Source organism: Symphalangus syndactylus, chromosome 24 (assembly GCF_028878055.3).
Source record: "Symphalangus syndactylus isolate Jambi chromosome 24, NHGRI_mSymSyn1-v2.1_pri, whole genome shotgun sequence".
Lineage (NCBI taxonomy): Eukaryota > Metazoa > Chordata > Mammalia > Primates > Hylobatidae > Symphalangus > Symphalangus syndactylus.
This window is the reverse complement of record NC_072446.2, coordinates 50,452,397-50,471,479: the sequence shown is the minus strand read 5'-3', so window position 1 is coordinate 50,471,479 and position 19,083 is coordinate 50,452,397. Positions and strand designations below refer to the sequence as shown.

The following is a 19,083-nucleotide window of genomic DNA, read 5'->3' as shown; positions in this document are numbered from 1 at the left end:
TGATTCTTCTCTCTTTTCTTCTTTATTAGTCTTGCTAGCGGTCCATCAATTTTGTTGATCTTTTCAAAAAACCAGCTCCTGGATTCATTAATTTTTTGAAGGGTTTTTTGTGTCTCTATTTCCTTCAGTTCTGCTCTGATTTTAGTTATTTCTAGCCTTCTGCTACCTTTTGAATGTGTTTGCTCTTGCTTTTCTAGTTCTTTTAATTGTGATGTTAGGGTGTCAATTTTGGATCTTTCCTGCTTTCTCTTGTGGGCATTTAGTGCTATAAATTTCCCTCTACACACTGCTTTGAACGTGTCCCAGAGATTCTGGTATGTTGTGTCTTTGTTCTCATTGGTTTCAAAGAACATCTTTATTTCTGCCTTCATTTCATTATGTACCCAATAGTCATTCAGGAGCAGGTTGTTCAGTTTCCATGTAGTTGAGCGGTTTTGAGTGAGTTTCTTAATCCTGAGTTCTAGTTTGATTGCACTGTGGTCTGAGAGACAGTTTGTTATAATTTCTATTCTTTTACATTTGCTGAGGAGAGCTTTACTTCCAACTATGTGGTCAATTTTGGAATGGGTGTGGTGTGGTGCTGAAAAAAATGTATATTCTGTTGATTTGGGGTGGGGAGTTCTGTAGATGTCTATTAGGTCCACTTTGTGTAGAGCTGAGTTCAATTCCTGGATATCCTTGTTAACTTTCTGTCTCGTTCATCTGTCTAATGTTGACAGTGGGGTGTTAAAATCTCCCATTATTATTGTGTGGGAGTTTAAGTCCCTTTGTAGGTCACTCAGGACTTGCTTTATGAATCTGGGTGCTCCTGTGTTGGGTGCATATATATTTAGGATAGTTAGCTCTTCTTGTTGAATTGATCCCTTTACCATTATGTAATGGCCTTCTTTGTCTCTTTTGATCTTTGTTGGTTTAAAGTCTATTTTATCAGAGACTAGGATTGCAACCCCTGTCTTTTTTTGTTTTCCAGTTGCTTGATAGATCTTCCTCCATCCCTTTATTTTGAGTCTATGTGTGTCTCTGCACGTGAGATGGGTTTCCTGAATACAGCACACTGATGGGTCCTGACTCCTTATCCAGTTTGCCAGTCTGTGTCTTTTGATTGGAGCATTTAGCCCATTTACATTTAACGTTAATATTGTTATGTGTGAATCTGATCCTGTCATTATGATGTTAGTTGGTTATTTTGCTCGTTAGTTGCTATAGTTTCTTCCTAGCCTCGATGGTCTTTACAATTTGGCATGTTTTTGCAGGGGCTGGTACCGGTTGTTCCTTTCTATGTTTAGTGCTTCCTTCAGGAGCTCTTTTAGGGCAGGCCTGGTGGTGACAAAATCACTCAGCGTTTGCTTGTCTGTAAAGTATTTTATTTCTCCTTCACTTATGAAGCTTAGTTTGGTGGGATAGGAAATTCTGGGTTGAAAATTCTTTTCTTTAAGAATGTTGAATATCGGCCCCCACTCTCTTCTGGCTTGTAGAGTTTCTGCTGAGAGATCAGCTGTTAGTCTGATGGGCTTCCCTTTGTGGGTAACCCGACCTTTCTCTCTGGCTGCCCTTAACATTTTTTCCTTCATTTCAACTTTGGTGAATCTGACAATTATGTGTCTTGGAGTTGCCCTTCTCAAGGAGTATCTTTGCTCTGTATTTCCTGAATCTGAATGCTGGCCTGCCTTGCTAGATTGGGGAAGTTCTCCTGGATAATATCTTGCAGAGTGTTTTCCAACTTGGTTCCATTCTCCCCATCATTTTCAGGTACACCAATCAGACGTAGGTTTGGTCTTTTCACATAGTCCCAAATTTCTTGGAGGCTTTGTACATTTCTTTTTATTCTTTTTTCTCTAAACTTCCCTTTTCTCTTCATTTCATTCATTTCATCTTCCATCAGCGATACCCTTTCTTCCAGTTGATCGCATCTGCTACTGAGGCTTCTGCAATCTTCGCGTAGTTCTTGAAACTTGGCTTTCAGCTCCATCAACTCCTTTAAGCCCTTCTCTCCATTGGTTATTCTAGTTATCCATTCTTCTAATTTTTTTTCAAAGTTTTTAATTTCTTTGCTATTGTTTTGAATTTCCTCTCGTAGCTCAGAGTAGTTTGATCGTCTGAAGCCTTCTTCTCTCAACTCATCAAAGTCATCCTCCATCCAGCTTTGTTCCGTTGCTGGTGAGGAACTGCGTTCCTTTGGAGGAGGAGAGGTGTTCTGTTTTTTAGAGTTTCCAGTTTTTTTGCTCTGTTTTTTCCCCATCTTTGTGGTTTTATCTACTTTTTGTCTTTGATGATGGTGATGTACAGATGGGTTTTTGGTGTGAATGTCCTTTCTGTTTGTTAGTTTTCCTTCTACCAGACAGGACCCTCAGCTGCAGGTCTGTTGGAGTTTACTAGAGGTCCACTCCAGACCCTGTTTGGCTGGGTGTGAGCAGCGGTGGCTGCAGAACAGCGGATTTTCGTGAGACCACAAATTCAGCTGTCTGATCGTTCCTCTGAAAGTTTTGTCTCAGAGGAGTACCCAGTTGAATGAGGTGTCAGTCTGTCCGTGCTGGGGGGTTGCCTCCCTGTTAGGCTGCTCAGGGGTGAGGGACCCACTTTAGGAGGCAGTCTGTCCTTTCTCAGATCTCCAGCTGCGTGCTGGGAGAACCACTACTCTCTTCAAAGCTGTCAGTCAGACAGGGACATTTAAGTCTGTGGAGGTTCTTGCTAACTTTTTGTTTGTCTGTGCCCTGCCCCCAGAGGTGGAGCCTACAGAGGCAGGCAGGCCTCCTTGAGCTGTGGTGGGCTCCACCCAGTTCGAGCTTCCTGGCTGCTTTGTTTACCTAAGCAAGCCTGGGTAATGGCGGGCACCCCTCCCCCAGCCTCGCTGCCGCCTTGCAGCTTGATCTCAGACTGCTGTGCTAGCAATCAGCGAGACTCCGTGGGCATAGGACCCTCCGAGCCAGGTGCGGGGCACAATCTCCTAGTGTGCCATTTTCCAGGCCCGTTGGAAAAGCGCAGTATTAGGATGGGACTGACCGGATATTTCAGGTGCCGTCTGTTTCCCCTTTCTTTGACTAGGAAAGGGAACTCCCTGACCCCTTGCACTTCCCGAGTGAGGCAATGCCTCGCCCTGCTTCGGCTTGCGCACAGTGCGCTTCACCGACTGTCCTGCACCCACTGTTAGGCACTCCCTAGTGAGATGAAACTGGTACCTCAAGCAGAAATGCAGAAATCACCCGTCTTCTGTGTCGCTGGGGCTGGGAGCTGGAGACTGGAGCTGTTCCTATTCGGCCATCTTGGCTCCACCCTTAAACTCTGTTTTGTCAGAGACTAGGATTGCAACCCCTGCTTTTTTTTCCTTTCCATTTGCTTGGTAAATATTCCTCCATCCCTTTATTTTGAGCCTATGTGTGTCTTTGCACATGAGATGGGTCTCCTGAATACAGCACACTGATGGGTCTGGACTGTTTATTCAGTTTGCCAGTCTGTGTCTTTTAATTGGGGCATTTAGTCCATTTATATTTAAGGTTAATATTGTTATGTGTGAATTTGATCCTGTCATTATGATGCTAGCTGTTATTTTGCCAGTTAGTTGATGCAGTTTCTTCCTAACATCGAAAGTCTTTACAATGTGGTATGTTTTTGCAGTGGCTGGTACTGGTTGTTCCTTTCCATGTTTAGTGCTTCCTTCAGGAGCTCTTGTAAGGCAGGCCTGGTGATGACAAAATCTCTCAGCATTTGCTTGTCTGTAAAGGATTTTATTTCTCCTTCACTCTCCTTTGCTTATGAGGCTTAGTTTGGCTCAATATGAAATTCCGGGTAGAAAATTCTTTTCTTTAAGAATGTTGAATATTGGCCTGCACTCTATTCTGGCTTGTAGGGTTTCTGCTGGAAGATCTGCTGTTAGTCTGATGGGCTTTCCTTTGTGGGTAACCCGACTTTTCTCTTTGGCTGCCCTTAACATTTTTTCCTTCATTTCAACCTTGGTGAATCTGACGATTTTGTGTCTTGGGATTGCTCTTCTCGAGGAGTATCTTTGTGGTGTTGTCTATATTTCCTGAATTTGAGTGTTGGCCTGCCTTGTTAGGTTGGGGAAGTTCTCCTGGATAATATCCTGAAGAGTATTTTCCTACTTGATTCCATTTTCCCCATCACTTTCAGGTGCACCAATCAAATGTAGATTTATTTGGTCTTTTCACATAGTCCCATATTTCTTTGAGGCTTTATTCATTTCTTTTCACTCTTTTTTTGCTCTAATCTTGTCTTCTCACTTTATTTCATTGAGTTGATCTTCAATCTCTGATATCCTTTCTTCCACTTGATCAATTCAGCTATTGATACTTGTGTATGCTTCATGAAGTTCTCATGCTGTTTTTCAGCTCCATCAGGTCATTTATGTTCTTCTCTAAACTGGTTATTCTAGTTAGTAACTCGTCTAAGCTTTTTTCAAGGTTCTTAGCTCCCTTGCATTGGGTTAGAATATGCTCCTTTAGCTCAGAGGCATTTGTTATTACCCACCTTCTGAAGCTTCCTTTTGTCAATTGGTCAAACTCATTTTCCATCCAGTTTTGTTCCCTTGCTGGTGAGGAGTTGTGATGCTTTGGAGGAAAAGAGGCATTCTGTTTTTTGGAATTTTCAGCCTCTTTGGACTGGTTTCTCCCCATCTTCATGGATTTGTCTACCTTTGGTCTTTGCTGTTGGTGACCTTTGGATGGAGTTTTTGCATGGTTGTCCTTTTTGTTGATGTTGATAGTATTGCTTTCTGTTTGTTAATTTTCCTTCTAACAGTCAGGCTTCTCTGCTGCAAGTCCCCTGGACTTTGCTGGAGGTTCACTCTAGACCCTGTTTTTCTGGGTATCACCAGTGGAGTCTGCAGAACAGCAAAGATTGCTGCCTGTTTATTCCTCTGGAAGCTTTGTCCCAGAGGGGCACCTACCAGATGCCAGCCAGAGGTCTCCTGTATGGGGTGTCTGTTGGTCCCTACTGGAAGATGTTTCCCAGTCAGGATACACAGGGGTCAGGTACCTACTTGAGGAGGCAGTCTGTCCCTTATCAGAGCTCGAACACTGTGCTGGGAGATTTGCTGCTCTCTTCTGAGCTGTCAGGCAGGGACATTTAAGTCTGCTAGAGCTGTGCCCATAGTCACCCTTTCCCCCAAGTGCTGTGTCCCAGGGAGATGGGAGTTTTATCTCTAAGTCCCTGACTAGGGCTGCTGCCTTTTTTGTCAGAGATGCCCTGCCAAGCGAGGAGGAATCTAGAGAGGCAGTCTGGCCGCAGGGACCTTGCTGAGTTGTGGTGGGCTCACCCCAGTTCGAACTTCACGTGGCTTTGTTTACACTGTGAGGGTAAAGCCACCTACTCAAGCTTCAGCAATGGTGGACGCCCCAATCCCCACCAAGCTCAAGCGTCCCAGGTCGACCTCAGACTGCTGTGCTGGCAGTGAGAATTTCAAGCCAGTGGATCTTAGCTTGCTGGGCTCCATGGGTGTGGGACCGCCAAGCCAGACCACTTGGCTCCCTGGCTTCAGCCCCTTTTTCAGGGGAGTGAACGGTTCTGTCTCGCTGGCATTCCAGGTGCCACTGGGGTATGAAAAAAAAAGCTCCTGCAGCTAGCTCAGTGTCTGCCCAAACAGCTGCACAGTTTTATGCTTGAAACCCAGGGTCCTGGTGGTGTAGGCACTGGAGGGAATCTCCTGGTCTGCTGGTTGTGAAGACCATGAAAAAATCACAGTAACTGGGCTGGAGTGCACTATTCCTCCTGGTACAGTCTCTCATGGCTTCCTTTGGCTAGGGGAGGGAAATCCCCTGAATGCTTGCACTTCCTGGGTGAGGTGACGCCCCACCCTGCTTCGCCTCACCGTCCGTGGCCTGCACCACTGTTCAACCAGTCCCAATGAGATGAACCAGGTACCTCGGTTGGAGATGGAGAAGTCACCTTGCCTTCTGTGTCAATCTCACTGGGAGCTACAGACCAGAGCTGTTCCTATTTGGCCATCTTGCCAGCAACCTGTTTATCTTTTCAAAAAACCGTTTTTGTTGTTTCACTGGTCTTTGTTTTTTTTTTTGTCTCAATCACTGATTTCTGCTCTTATCTATATTATTTATTTTCTTCTAATTTTAGACTTCATCTGCATTTGCTTTTCTAGTTCTTTTTAAGGTGCATCATTAGGTTGTTTATTTAAAGTTTTTAAGAGCTTTTTTGATGGAGGCATCTATTGCGATAAACTTCTTTCTTAGTAGTATTTTTGCTTTATCCCATAGGTTTTGGGATGTTGCGTTTCCATTTTCATTATTTCAAGATTTTAAAATTTTCTTATTTTTTAATTGACCAAGTTGTTTTATAGGTGCATATGATGTATTTTCCACAAGTTTGTGTAGTTTCCAAAGTTCCTCTTGTTATTGATTTTCAGTTTTCCGTTTTGGTCAGAAAAGATACTTGATACCATTTAATTTTTTACTTTTTTGAGACATGTTTTGTGGCCTAACACATGGTCTTTCCTGGAGAATATTCCATGTACTGAGAAGAATGTGTATTCTGCAGCTGTTTGATGCAATATTCTTTAAAAAAAAAAAAAGTTTGTTTTTACCTTTCAGGTCTGTTGGGCTTAAAGATGAGATGTTCTTTAAATGTCTATTAGATTAATTTCTTCTATAGTGTAGATCAAGTCTGATGTTCTTTGTTGATTTTCTGTCAAATAGTCTGTCCAATAATGAAAGTGGGGTGTTATAGTCCCCAGCTATTATTATTAGGGTTCCACTCTCTTTTTAGTTCTAATAACATTTGCTTTATATATCTCAGTCCACTGGTGTGGGTTGTACATATATTTACAATTTTTATTCCTTTTGCTGAATTGACCTCTTTATCATATAACACATTATTTGCCTCTTTTTTGCCATTTATGTCTTGAAATTTATTTCTCTGATACAAATATAGCTACTCCTGTTCTTTTTTTGCTTGCATTTGCATGGAATATCTTTTTCCATCCTTTTATTTCCAGTCTTTACATGCCTTTATAGATGAAGTGAGTTTCTTTTTTTTTTTTGCATTTTTTAATATATGCTTTTATTTTTCCGTGATTACAAGCACAACTGAATATCAAATGCACAAAGTAAGAATTATATGGGGAAAAAAATCAGATACGTTCATATATATATCACCTTTTCAAGGCTATTTCCATCCAGAATAACCTTGGTTTGCCAGGGCCAATAGAAAGAAGTCACAAAATCACCTTTAGTCAAATTTGTGTGTTTGCTTTCTTCTGTAATTCCAATACCTCCACCATCAACGACTTGAGATAGCTGTCAAGGTGTTATAATCAGTGCCAGTGTCTTCATTCATTCTACAATGAAGGCTGTCACTTCACACTTGGAAGGTTGCACAGCGGCCAGGCAGAGGTGCTCCTCACTTCCCAGACGGGGTGGCTGGGCAGAGGCGCTCCTCACTTCCCAGATGGGGCGGCCGGGCAGAGGCACTCCTCACTTCCCAGATGGGGTGGCTGGGCAGAGGCGCTCCTCACATCCCAGACGATGGGCGGCCAGGCAGAGGCGCTCCTCACATCCCAGATGGGGCGGCCGGGCAGAGACGCTCCTCACTTCCCAGACGGGGTGGCCGGGCAGAGACGCTCCTCATGAAGTGAGTTTCTTGTAGGAGCATATAGTTGGGTGTTGTTTTATTACCACTCAAGGACTCTATGTCTTTTGATTGCAGAAGTTAGGCCATTTACATTCAATATTGGCATTTATAGGTAAGAACTCAATACTGCCATTTTGTTATTTGTTTACTAGTTGCTTTATCAATCCTCTCTTCTTTTCTTCCTTACTTCCTGTCTTCCTTTGTGTAAAAGTGGTTTTCTCTGGTGGTATGGTTTAATTTCCTTGTGATTTATTTATTTATTTTTTAGTTTTTAAGTTTTGGGTTTTTTATTGGCTTAATTTTTTTCAATTTCTTATTTATTTATTTATTTTTATTTTACTTTAAGTTCTGGGATACATGTGCAGAACGTACAGGTTTGTTACATAGGTATGCATGTGCCATGGTGGTTTGCTGCACCCATCAACCCATCATCTGCATTAGGTATTTCTCCTAATGACATCCCTTCCCTTGCTCCTCAACCTCTGACAGGCCCCAGTGTGTGATGTTCCTCTCTGTGTGCCCATATGTTCTCATTGTTCAACTCCAACTTCTGAGTGGGAACATGTGGTGTTTTGTTTTCTGTTCTTGTGTTAGTTTGCTGAGAATGATGGTTTCCAGCTTCATCTGTGTTCCTGCAAAGGATGTGAATTCATCCTTTTTTATTGCTGCATAGTATTCCATGATGTATATGTGTCACCGTTTCTTTATCCAGTCTAATATTGATGGGCATTTGGGTTGGTTCCAAGTCTTTGCTATTGTGAATAGTGCTGCAATAAACATAGGTGTGCATGTGTCTTTATAGAAGAATGATTTATAATCCTTTGAGTATATACTCAGTAATAGGATTGCTGGGTCAAATGTTATTTCTAGTTCTAGATCCTTGAGGAATCACCACACTGTCTTCCACAATGGTTGAACTAATTTACACTACCAACAGTGTAAAAGTGTTTCTGTTTATTCACATCCTCTCCCGCATCTGTTGCTTCCTGACTTATTAATGATCGCCGTTCTAAATAGCATGAGATGGTATCTCATTGTGGTTTTGATTTGCATTTCTCTAATGACCAGTGATGATGAGCTTTTTTTCGTGTTTGTTGGCCACATAAATGTCTTCTTTTGAAAACTGTTCATATCCTTCACCCACATTTTGATGTGTTTTCCTTTTCTTGTAAATTTGTTTAAGTTCCTTGTAGATTCTGGATACTAGCCCTTTGTGAGATGGATAGATTGCAAAAATTTTCTCTCATTCTGTAGGTCGCCTCTTCACTCTGATGATAGTTTCTTTTGCTATGTAGAAGCTCTTTAGTTTAATTAGATCCCATTTGTCAATTTTGGCTTTTATTGCAATTACTTTTGGGGTTTTGGTCATGAAGTCTTTGCCCATACTTATGTCCTGAATGGTATTGCCTACGTATTCTCCTAGAGTTTTTATGGTTTTAGGTCGTATGTTTAAATCTTTAATCCATCTTGAGTTATTTTTCATATAAGGTGTAAGGAAGGGGTTCAGTCTCAGTTTTCTGCTTGTGGCTAGCCAGTTTTCACAACACCATTTATTAAGTATGGAATCCTTTCCCCATTGCTTATTTTAGTCAGGTTTGTCAAAGATCAGATGTTTGTAGATGTGTGGTGTTATTTCTGAGGCCTCCATTCTGTTCCATTGGTCTATATGAATGTTTTGGTACCAGTACCATGCTGTTTTTGTTACTGTAGCCTTGTAGTATAGCTTGAAGTCAGGTAGTGTGATGCCTCCAGCTTTATTCTTTTTGCTTAGGATTGTCTTGTCTATACAGGCTCTGCTTTGGTTCCGTATGAAATTTAAAGTAGTTTTTTTCCAATTCTGTGAAGAAAGTCAGTGGTAGCTTGATGGGAATACCATTGAATCTATAAATTACTTTGGGCAATATGGCCACTTTCACGATACTGAGTTTTCCTATCCATGGGTGTGGAATGTTTTTCCATTTGTTTGTGTCCTCTCTTATTTCCTTGAGCAGTGGTTTGTAGTTCTCTTTGAAGAGATCCTTCACATCCCTTTTAAGTTGTATTTCTAGGTATTTAATTCTCTTTGTAGCGGTTGTGAATGGGAGTTCGCTCATTATTTAGCTCTCTGTCTATTGTGTATAGGAATGCTTGTGATTTTTGCACATTGATTTTGTATTCTGAGACTTTGCTGAAGTTGCTTATCACCTTAAGGAGTTTTGGGGCTGAGATGGAGTTTTCTAAATATACAGTGATGTCGTCTGCAAACAGACAGTTTGACTTCCTCTTTTCCTATTTGAGTACCCTTTGTTTCTTTCTCTTGCCTGATTGCCCTGGCAAGAAATTCAAATACTGTGTTTAATAGGAGTGGTGAGAGAGGGCATTTTTATCTTGTGCTGGTTTTCACAGGGAATGCTTCCGGCTTTTGCCAATTCAATATCATAGTGGTTGTAAGTTTGTCATTAATAGCTCTTATTATTTTGAGATGTATTCCATCAATATCCAGTTTATGAGTATTTTTAGCATGAAGGGGTGTTGAATTTTATCAAAGGCATGTTCTGCATCTATTGAGGTCATCATTTGGTTTTTATCATTGGTTCTGTTTATGTGATGGATTGCGTTTATTGATTTGCGTATCTTGAACCAGCCTTGCATGCTAGGGATGAAGCCAACTTGATTGTGGTGGATAAGCTTTTTGATGTGCTGCTGGATTCAGTTTGCCAGCATTTTATTGAGGATTTTCACATTGACATTCATCAGGTATATTGGCCTGAAATTTTGTTTTCTTTTATTATTATTATTATTATACTTTAAGTTTTAGGGTACATGTGCACAACGTGCAGGTTTGTTACATGTGTATACATGTGCCATGTTGGTGTGCTGCACCCATTAACTCGTCATTTAGCATTAAGTATATCCCATAATGCTGTCCCTCCCCTCACCCCACAACAGGCCCTGGTGCGTGATGTTCCCCTTCCTGTGTTCATGTGTTCACATTATTCAATTCCCACCTATGAGTGAGAACATGCAGTGTTTGGTTTTTTGTCCTTGCGATAGTTTGCTGAGAATGATGGTTTCCAGCTTCATCCATGTCCCTACAAAGGACACGAACTCATCAATTTTTATGGCTGCATAGTATTCCATGATGTATATGTGCCACATTTTCTTAATCCAGTCTATCATTGTTGGACATTTGGGTTGGTTCCAAGTCTTTGCTATTGTGAATAGTGCAGCAATAAACATACGTGTGCGTGTATCTTTATAGCAGCATGATTTATAATCCTTTGGGTATATACCCAGTAATGGGATGGCTGGGTCAAATGGTATTTCTAGTTCTAGATCCCTGAGGAATCACCACACCAACTTCCACAATGGTTGAACTGGTTTACAGTCCCACCAACAGTGTAAAAGTGTTCCTATTTCTCCACATCCTCTCCAGCACCTGTTGTTTCCTGACTTTTTAATGATCACCATTCTAACTGGTGTGAGACGGTATCTCATTGTGGTTTTGATTTGCATTTCTCTGATGGCCAGTGATGATGAGCATTTTTTTTTTTTTTTTTGAGACGGAGTCTTCCTCTGTCACCCAGGCTGGAGTGCAGAGGCGCAGTCTTGGCTCACTGCAAGCTCTGCCTCCCAGGTTCACGCCATTCTCCTGCCTCAGCCTCTCCGAGTAGCTGGGGCTACAGGCACCCGCCACCACCGTGCCTGGCTAATTTTTTGTATTTTTAGTAGAGATGGGGTTTCACTGTGGTCTCGATCTCTTGACTTCGTGATCCGCCCGCCTCGGCCTCCCAAAGTGCTGGGATTACAAGCATGAGCCACCACGCCTGGCCGATGGTGAGCATTTTTTCATGTGTCTTTTGGCTGCATAAATGTCTTCTTTTGTGATGTGTCTGTTCATATCCTTTGCCCACTTTTTGATGGGGTTGTTTGTTTTTTTCTTGTAAATTTGTTTGAGTTCATTGTAGATTCTGGATATTAGCCTTTTGTCAGATGAGTAGGTTGCAAAAGTTTTCTCCCATTCTGTAGGTTGCCTGTTCACTCTGATGGTGGTTTCTTTTGCTGTGCAGAAGCTCTTTAGTTTAATTAGATCCCATTTGTCAATTTTGGCTTTTGTTGCCATTGCTTTTGGTGTTTTACACATGAAGTCCTTGCCCATGCCTCTGTCCTGAATGGTATTGCCTATGTTTCTTCTAGGGTTTTTATGGTTTTAGGTTGAACATGTAAGTCTTTAATCCATCTTGAATTAATTTTTGTATAAGGTGTAAGGAAGGGATCCAGTTTCAGCTTTCTACATATGGCTAGCCAGTTTTCCCAGCGCCATTTATTAAATAGGGAATCCTTTCCCCATTTCTTGTTTTTGTCAGGTTTGTCAAAGATCAGATAGCTGTAGATAAGCGGCATTATTTCTGAGGGCTCTGTTCTGTTCCAGTGGTCTATATCTCTGTTTTGGTACCAGTACCGTGCTGTTTTGGTTCCTGTAGCCTTGTAGTATAGTTTGAAGTCAGGTAGCGTGATGCCTCCAGCTTTGTTCTTTTGGCTTAGGATTGACTTGGCAATGCAGGCTCTTTTTTGGTTCCATATGAACTTTAAAGTCGTTTTTTCCAATTCTGTGAAGAAAGTCATTGGTAGCTTCATGGGGATGGCATTGAATCTATAAATTACCTTGGGCAGTATGGCCATTTTCATGATGTTGATTCTTCCTACCCATGAGGATGGAATGTTTTTCCATTTGTATCCTCTTTTATTTCCTTGATCAGCGGTTTGTAGTTCTCCTTGAAGAGGTCCTTCACATCCCTTGTAAGTTGGATTCCGAGGCATATTATTCTCTTTGAAGCAATTTTGAATGGGAGTTCACTCATGATTTGGCTCTCTGTCTGTTATTGGTGTATAAGAATGCTTGCGATTTTTGCACATTGATTTTGTATCCTGAGACTTTGCTGAAGTTGCTTATCAGCTTAAGGAGATTTTGGGCTGAGACAATGGGGTTTTCTAGATATACAGTCATGTCGTCTGCAAACAGGGACAATTTGACTTCCTCTTTTCCTAATCGAATGCCCTTTATTCCCTTCTCCTGCCTGATTGCCCTGGCCAGAACTTCCAACACTATGTTGAATAGGAGTGGTGAGAGAGGGCATCCCTGTCTTGTGCCAGTTTTCAAAGGGAATGCTTCTAGTTTTTGTCCATTCAGTATGATATTGTCTGTGGGTTTGTCATTGATAGCTCTTATTATTTTGAGATATGTTCCATCAATACATTTTATTGAGAGTTTTTAGCCTGAAGTGTTGTTGAATTTTGTCAAAGGCCTTTTCTGCATCTATTGAGATAATCATGTGATTTTTGTCTTTGGTTCTGTTTATATGCTGGATTATGTTTATTGATTTTCGTATGTTGAACCAGCCTTGCATCCCAGGGTTGAAGCCCACTTGATCATGGTGGATAAGCTTTTTGATGTGTTGCTGGATTCAGTTTGCCCGTATTTTATTGAGGATTTTTGCATCAATGTTCATCAAAGATATTGGTCTAAAATTGTCTTTTTTGGTTATGTCTCTGCCAGGCTTTGGTATCAGGATAATCCTGGGCTCATAAAATGAGTTAGGGAGGATTCCCTCTTTTTCTGTTGATTGGAATAGTTTCAGAAGGAATGATACCAGCTCCTCCTTGTACCTCTGGTAGATTTCGGCTGTGAATCCATCTGGTCCTGGACTTTTTTTTGATTGGTAAGCTATTAATTATTGCCTCAATTTCAGAGCCTGTTATTGGTCTATTCAGAGATTCAGCTTCTTCCTGATTTAGTCTTGGGAGGGTGTATGTGTCTAGGAATTTATCCATTTCTTCTAGATTTTCTAGTTTATTTGCGTAGAGGTGTTTATAGTATTCTCTGATGGTAGTTTGTATTTCTGTGGTGATATCCACTTTATCGTTTTTTATTGCATCTATTTGATTCTTCTCTCTTTTCTTCTTTATTAGTCTTGCTAGTGGTCTATCAATTTTGTTGATCTTTTCAAAAAACCAGCTCCTGGATTTATTGATTTTTTGAAGAGTTTTTTGTGTCTCTATTTCTTTCATTTCTGCTGTGATCTTAGTTATTTCTTAGCTTCTGCTAGCTTTTGAATGTGTTTGCTCTTGCTTCTCTAATTCTTTTAATTGTGATGTTAGGGTGTCAATTTTAGGTCTTTCCTGCTTTCTCTTGTGGGCATTTAATGCTATAAATTTCCCTCTACACACTGCTTTGAATGTGTCCCAGAGATTCTGGTATGTTGTGTGTTTGTTCTCATTGGTTTCAAAGAACATCTTTATTTCTGGCTTCATTTTGTTATGTACCCAGTAATCATTCTGGAGCATGTTGTTCAGTTTCCATGTAGTTGAGCAGTTTCGAGTGAGTTTCTTAATCCTGAGTTCTAGTTTGATTGCACTGTGGTCTGAGAGACAGTTTGTTATAATTTCTGTTTTTTTTCATTTGCTGAGGAGTGCTTTACTTCCAAATATGTGGTCAATTTTGGAATAGGTGTGATGTGGTGCTGAAAATAATGCATATTCTGTTGATTTGGGGTGGAGAGTTCTGTAGATGTCTGTTAGGTCCTCTTGGTGCAGAGCTGAGTCCAATTCCTGGATATCCTTGTTAACTTTGTGTCTTGTTGATCTGTCTAATGTTGACAGTGGGGTGTTAAAGTCTCCCATTATTATTGTGTGGGAGTCTAAGTCTCTTTGTAGGTCACTAAGGACTTGTTTTATTAATCTGGGTGCTCCTGTATTGAGTGCATATATATTTAGGATAGTTAGTTCTTCTTGTTGAATTGATCCCTTTACCATTATGTAATGGCCTTCTTTGTCTCTTTCGATCTTTGTTGGTTTAAGGTCTGTTTTATCTGAGACTAGGATTGCAACCCCTGCCTTTTTTTGTTTTCCATTTGTTTGGTAGATCATCCTCCATCCCTTTATTTTGAGTCTGTGTGTGTCTCTGCATGTGACATGGTTTTCCTGAATACAGCACACTGATGGGTGTTGACTCTTTATCCAATCTGCTCGTCTGTGCCTTTTAATTGGAGCATTTAGCCCATTTACCTTTAAGGTTAATATTGTTTTGTGTGAATTTGATCCTGTCATTATGATGTTAGCTGGTTATTTTGTTCGTTAGTTGATGTAGTTTCTTCCTAGTCTTGATGGTCTTTACCATTTGGCATGTTTTTGCAGTGGCTGGTACTGGTTGTTCCTTTCCATGTTTAATGCTTCCTTCAGGAGCTCTTTTAGGGCAGGCCTGGTTGTGACAAAATCTCTCAGCATTTGCTTCTCTGTAAAGGGTTTTATTTCTCCTTCACTTATGAAGCTCTGGCTTCATAAGCAATGGCAACAAAAGCCAAAGTTGTCAAATGGGGTCTAATTAAACTAAAGAGCTTCTGCACAGCAAAAGAAACTACCATCAGAGTGAACAGACAACCTACAAAATGGGAGAAAATTTTCACAACCTACTCATCTGACAAAGGGCTAATATCCAGAATCTACAATGAACTCAAACAAATTTACAAGAAGAAAACAACCCCATCAAAATGTGGGCAAAGGAAATGAACAGACACTTCTCAAAAGAAGACATTTATGCAGCCAAAAGACACATGAAGAAATGCTTATCATCACTGGCCATCAGAGAAATGCAAATCAAAACCACAATGAGATACCATCTCACAGCAGTTAGAATGGCGATCATTAAAAAATCAGGAAACAACAGGTGCTGGAGAGGATGTGGAGAAATAGGAACACTTTTACAGTGTTGGTGGGACTGTAATCTAGTTCAACCATTGTGGAAGTCAGTTTGGCGATTCCTCAGGGATCTAGAACTAGAAATACCATTTGACCCAGCCATCCCATTACTGGGTATATACCCAAAGGACTATAAATCATGCTGCTGTAAAGACACATGCACACCTATGTTTATTGCGGCATTATTCACAATAGCAAAGACTTGGAACCAACCCAAATGTCCAACAATGATAGACTGGATTAAGAAAATGTGGCACATGCCGGGCGCGGTGGCTCACGCTTGTAATCCCAGCACTTTGGGGGGCCGAGGCGGGCGGATCACGAGGTCAGGAGATCGAGACCACGGTGAAACCCCGTCTCTACTAAAAATACAAAAAAAATTAGCTGGGCATGGTGGCGGGCGCCTGTAGTCCCAGCTACTCAGAGAGGCTGAGGCAGGAGAATGGTGTGAACCCGGGAGGCGGAGCTTGTAGTGAGCCAAGATTGCGCCACTGCACTCCAACCTCGGCGACAGAGCGAGACTCTGTCTCAAAAAAAAAAAAAAAAAAAAAAGAAATGTGGCACATATACCATGGAATACTATGCAGCCATAAAAAATGATGAGTTCATGTCCTTTGTAGGGACATGCGTGAAACTGGAAACCATTATTCTCAGTAAACTATCGCAAGGACAAAAAACCAAACACCGCATGTTCTCATTCATAGGTGGGAATTGAACAATGAGAACACTGGGACACAGGAAGGGGAACATCACACTCTGGTGACTGTTGTGGGGTGGGGGAAGGGGGAGGGACAGCATTAGGAGATATACCTAATGCTAAATGACGTGTTAATGTGTGCAGCACACCAACATGGCACATGGATACATATGTAACAAACTTGCACATTGTGCACATGTACCCTAAAACCTAAAGTATAATAATAAAAATAAAAAAAATAAAAAAATAAAAAAAAACAAGAAAAAATATTTTTTGCAGCAAAAAAATAAATAAATGATGAGTTAATAGGTGCAGCACACCAACATGGCACATGTATACGTATGTAACTTTTCTGTATGTTGTACACATGTACCCTAAGACTCAAAGTATAATAATAATAACAAAGAACGTTGAATATTGTTCCCCACTCTCTTCTGGCTTCCAGGCTTTCTGCAGAGAGATCCACTGTTAGTCTAATGGGCTTCCATTTGTGGGTAACCCAACCTTTATTTCTGGCTGCCCTTAACATTTTTTCCTTCATTTCAACCTTGGTGAATCTGATGATTATATGTCTTGGGGTTGCTCTTCTTGAAGAGTATCTTTGTGGTGTTCTCTGTATTTTCTGAATTTGAATGTTGGCATGTCTTGTTAGGCTGGGGATATTCTCCTGGATAATATCCTGAAGTGTGTTTTGCAATTTTGTTCCATTCTCCGCGTCACTTTCAGGTACAACAGTCAAATCTAGATTTGGTCTTTTCACATATTCCCAATTCTTGGAGGCCTTGTTCATTCCTTTTCATTCTTTTTTCTCTAATATTGTCTTCATGCTTTATTTCACTGAGTTGATATTCAACCTCTGATAATCCTTTCTTCTGCCTGATCGATTTGGCCATTGATGGTTGTGTATGCTTCATGAAGTTCTCGTACTGTGTTTTTCACTTTATGTTTTTCATTTATGTTTTTCTCTAAACTGGTTATTCTAGTTAGCAATTCCTTTAACTTTTTCAATATTCTTAGTTTCCTTGCATTGGGTTACAACATGCTTCTGTAGCTCGGAGGAGTTTATTATTACCCACCTTTTGAAGCCTACTTCTGTCAATTTGTCAAACTCATTTTCCATTCATTTTTGTTCCCTTGATAGTGAGGAGCTGTGATCCTTTGGAGGAAGAGAGGCATTCTGGTTTTTGGAATTTTCAGCCTTTTTGCACTGATTTTTTCTCATCTTCATGGATTTATCTACCTTTGGTCCTTGCTGTTGGTGATCTTCGGATGGAGTTTTTGTGTGGTTATCCTTTTTGCTGATGTTGATGGTATTGCTTTCTGTTTGTTAGTTTTCTTCTAACAGTCAGGCCTCTCTTCTGCAGGTCTGCTGGAGTTTGCTGGGGGTCCACTCCAGACCCTGTTTACCTGGGTGTCACCAGCGGAGGCTGCAGAACAGCAAAGATTATTGCCTGTTCCTTTTTCTGGAAGCTTCATCCCAGAAGGTCACCCGCCAGATGCCAGCCAGAGCTTGTTGCAGGAAGTCAGGGACCCTGAACAGAGGGACTGACTGAAGCCATGGCAGAAGAACATGAATTGTGAAGATTTCATGGACATTTATTAGTTCCCCAAATTAATTCTTTTATAATTTCCTATGCCTGTCTTTACTGCAGTCTCTAAACACAAATTGTGAAGATTTCATGGACACTTATCACTTCCCCAGTCAATACCCTTATGATTTCCTATGCCTGTCTTTACTTTAATCTCTTAATCCTGTCAGCTGAGGAGGATGTATGTCACCTCAGGACCCTGTGATAATTGCGTTAACTGCACAAATGGTAGAGCATGTGTGTTTGAACAATATGAAATCTGGGCATCTTGAAAAAAGAACAGAATAACAGCAATGTTCAGGGAATAAGAGAGATAACCTTAAACTCTGGCCGCCGGTGAGCCGGGTGGAACAGAGCCATATTTCTCTTCTTTCAAAAGCAAATGGGAGAAATATCACTGAATTCTTTTTCTCAGCAAGGAACATCCCTGAGAAACGGCATGTGCCCCAAGGATGGGTCTCTAAAATGGCCCCCTTGGGTGTGGCCATCTTCTATGGTTGAAACTGTAGGGATGAAATAAAACCCAGTCTCCCATAGCACTCCCAGGCTTATTAGGAAGAGGAAATTCCCACCTAATAAATTTTGGTCAGACTGATTGCTCTCAAATTCTGTCTCCTTATAAGATGTTATCAATGACAATGGTGCCCAAAACTTCATTAGCAATTTTAATTTTGCTGTGGTCCTGTGGTCCTGTGATCTCGCCCTGCCTCCATTTTCCTTGTGATATTCTATTACCTCGTGAAGCACATGATCTCTGTGACCCACACCCTATTCGTACACTCCCTCCCCTTTTGAAAATCCCTAAAAAAAACTTACTGGTTTTGCGGCTTGTGGGGCCTCACGGAACTTACCGTCATGTGATGTCTGCCCTGGATGCCCAGCTTTAAAATTTCTCTCTTTTGTACTCTGTCCCTTTATTTCTTAAACTGGCCGACGCTTAGGGAAAATAAGAACATTTGTGAAATATCAGGGGTGAGTTTTGCCCAATATCTGGCTGAATTTACCCTGATAAGAGCTCTCCTGTATGACATGTCTGTCAACCCCTGCTCGGAGATGTCTTCGTGTCAGGAGGCATGGGGGTGAGGGACCTACTTGAGGAGGCTGTCTTTCCCTTATCAGAGCTTGAACACTCTGCTGGGATATCCACTGTTGTCTTCAGAGCTGGCAGGCAGGAACATTTAAGTCTGCTGAAGCTGCCCCCAAAGCTGCCTCTTACCCCAGGTGCTGTGTCCTAGGGAGATGGGAGTTTTTTTTTGTTTTTTTTTTTTTTTTTTTTTTTGAGACGAAGTCTCTCTCTGTCCCCCAGGCTGGAGTGCAGTGGCGCGATCTCGGCTCACCGCAACCTCCACCTCCTGGGTTCACGCCATTCTCCTGCCTCAGCCTCCCGAGTAGCTGGGAATACAGGCGCCCGCCAACACGCCCGGCTAATTTTTTGTGTTTTTAGTAGAGATGGGGTTTCACCATGTT

At 41.3% G+C, this 19,083-nt stretch overlaps 1 long non-coding RNA gene across 1 annotated transcript in view; it reads left to right on the top strand.

Annotated features, from left to right (window-relative positions):
- The window catches only part of LOC134735879 (uncharacterized), a 29,013-nt gene extending 10,493 nt beyond the window's left edge, over window positions 1-18,520 (top strand). Inside the window, exon 2 of the long non-coding RNA XR_010119443.1 lies at window positions 17,392-18,520. This is a non-coding gene — a long non-coding RNA (uncharacterized lncRNA). The remainder of the gene's footprint in view (window positions 1-17,391) is intronic.
- The last annotated feature ends 563 nt before the right edge of the window (window positions 18,521-19,083 follow it).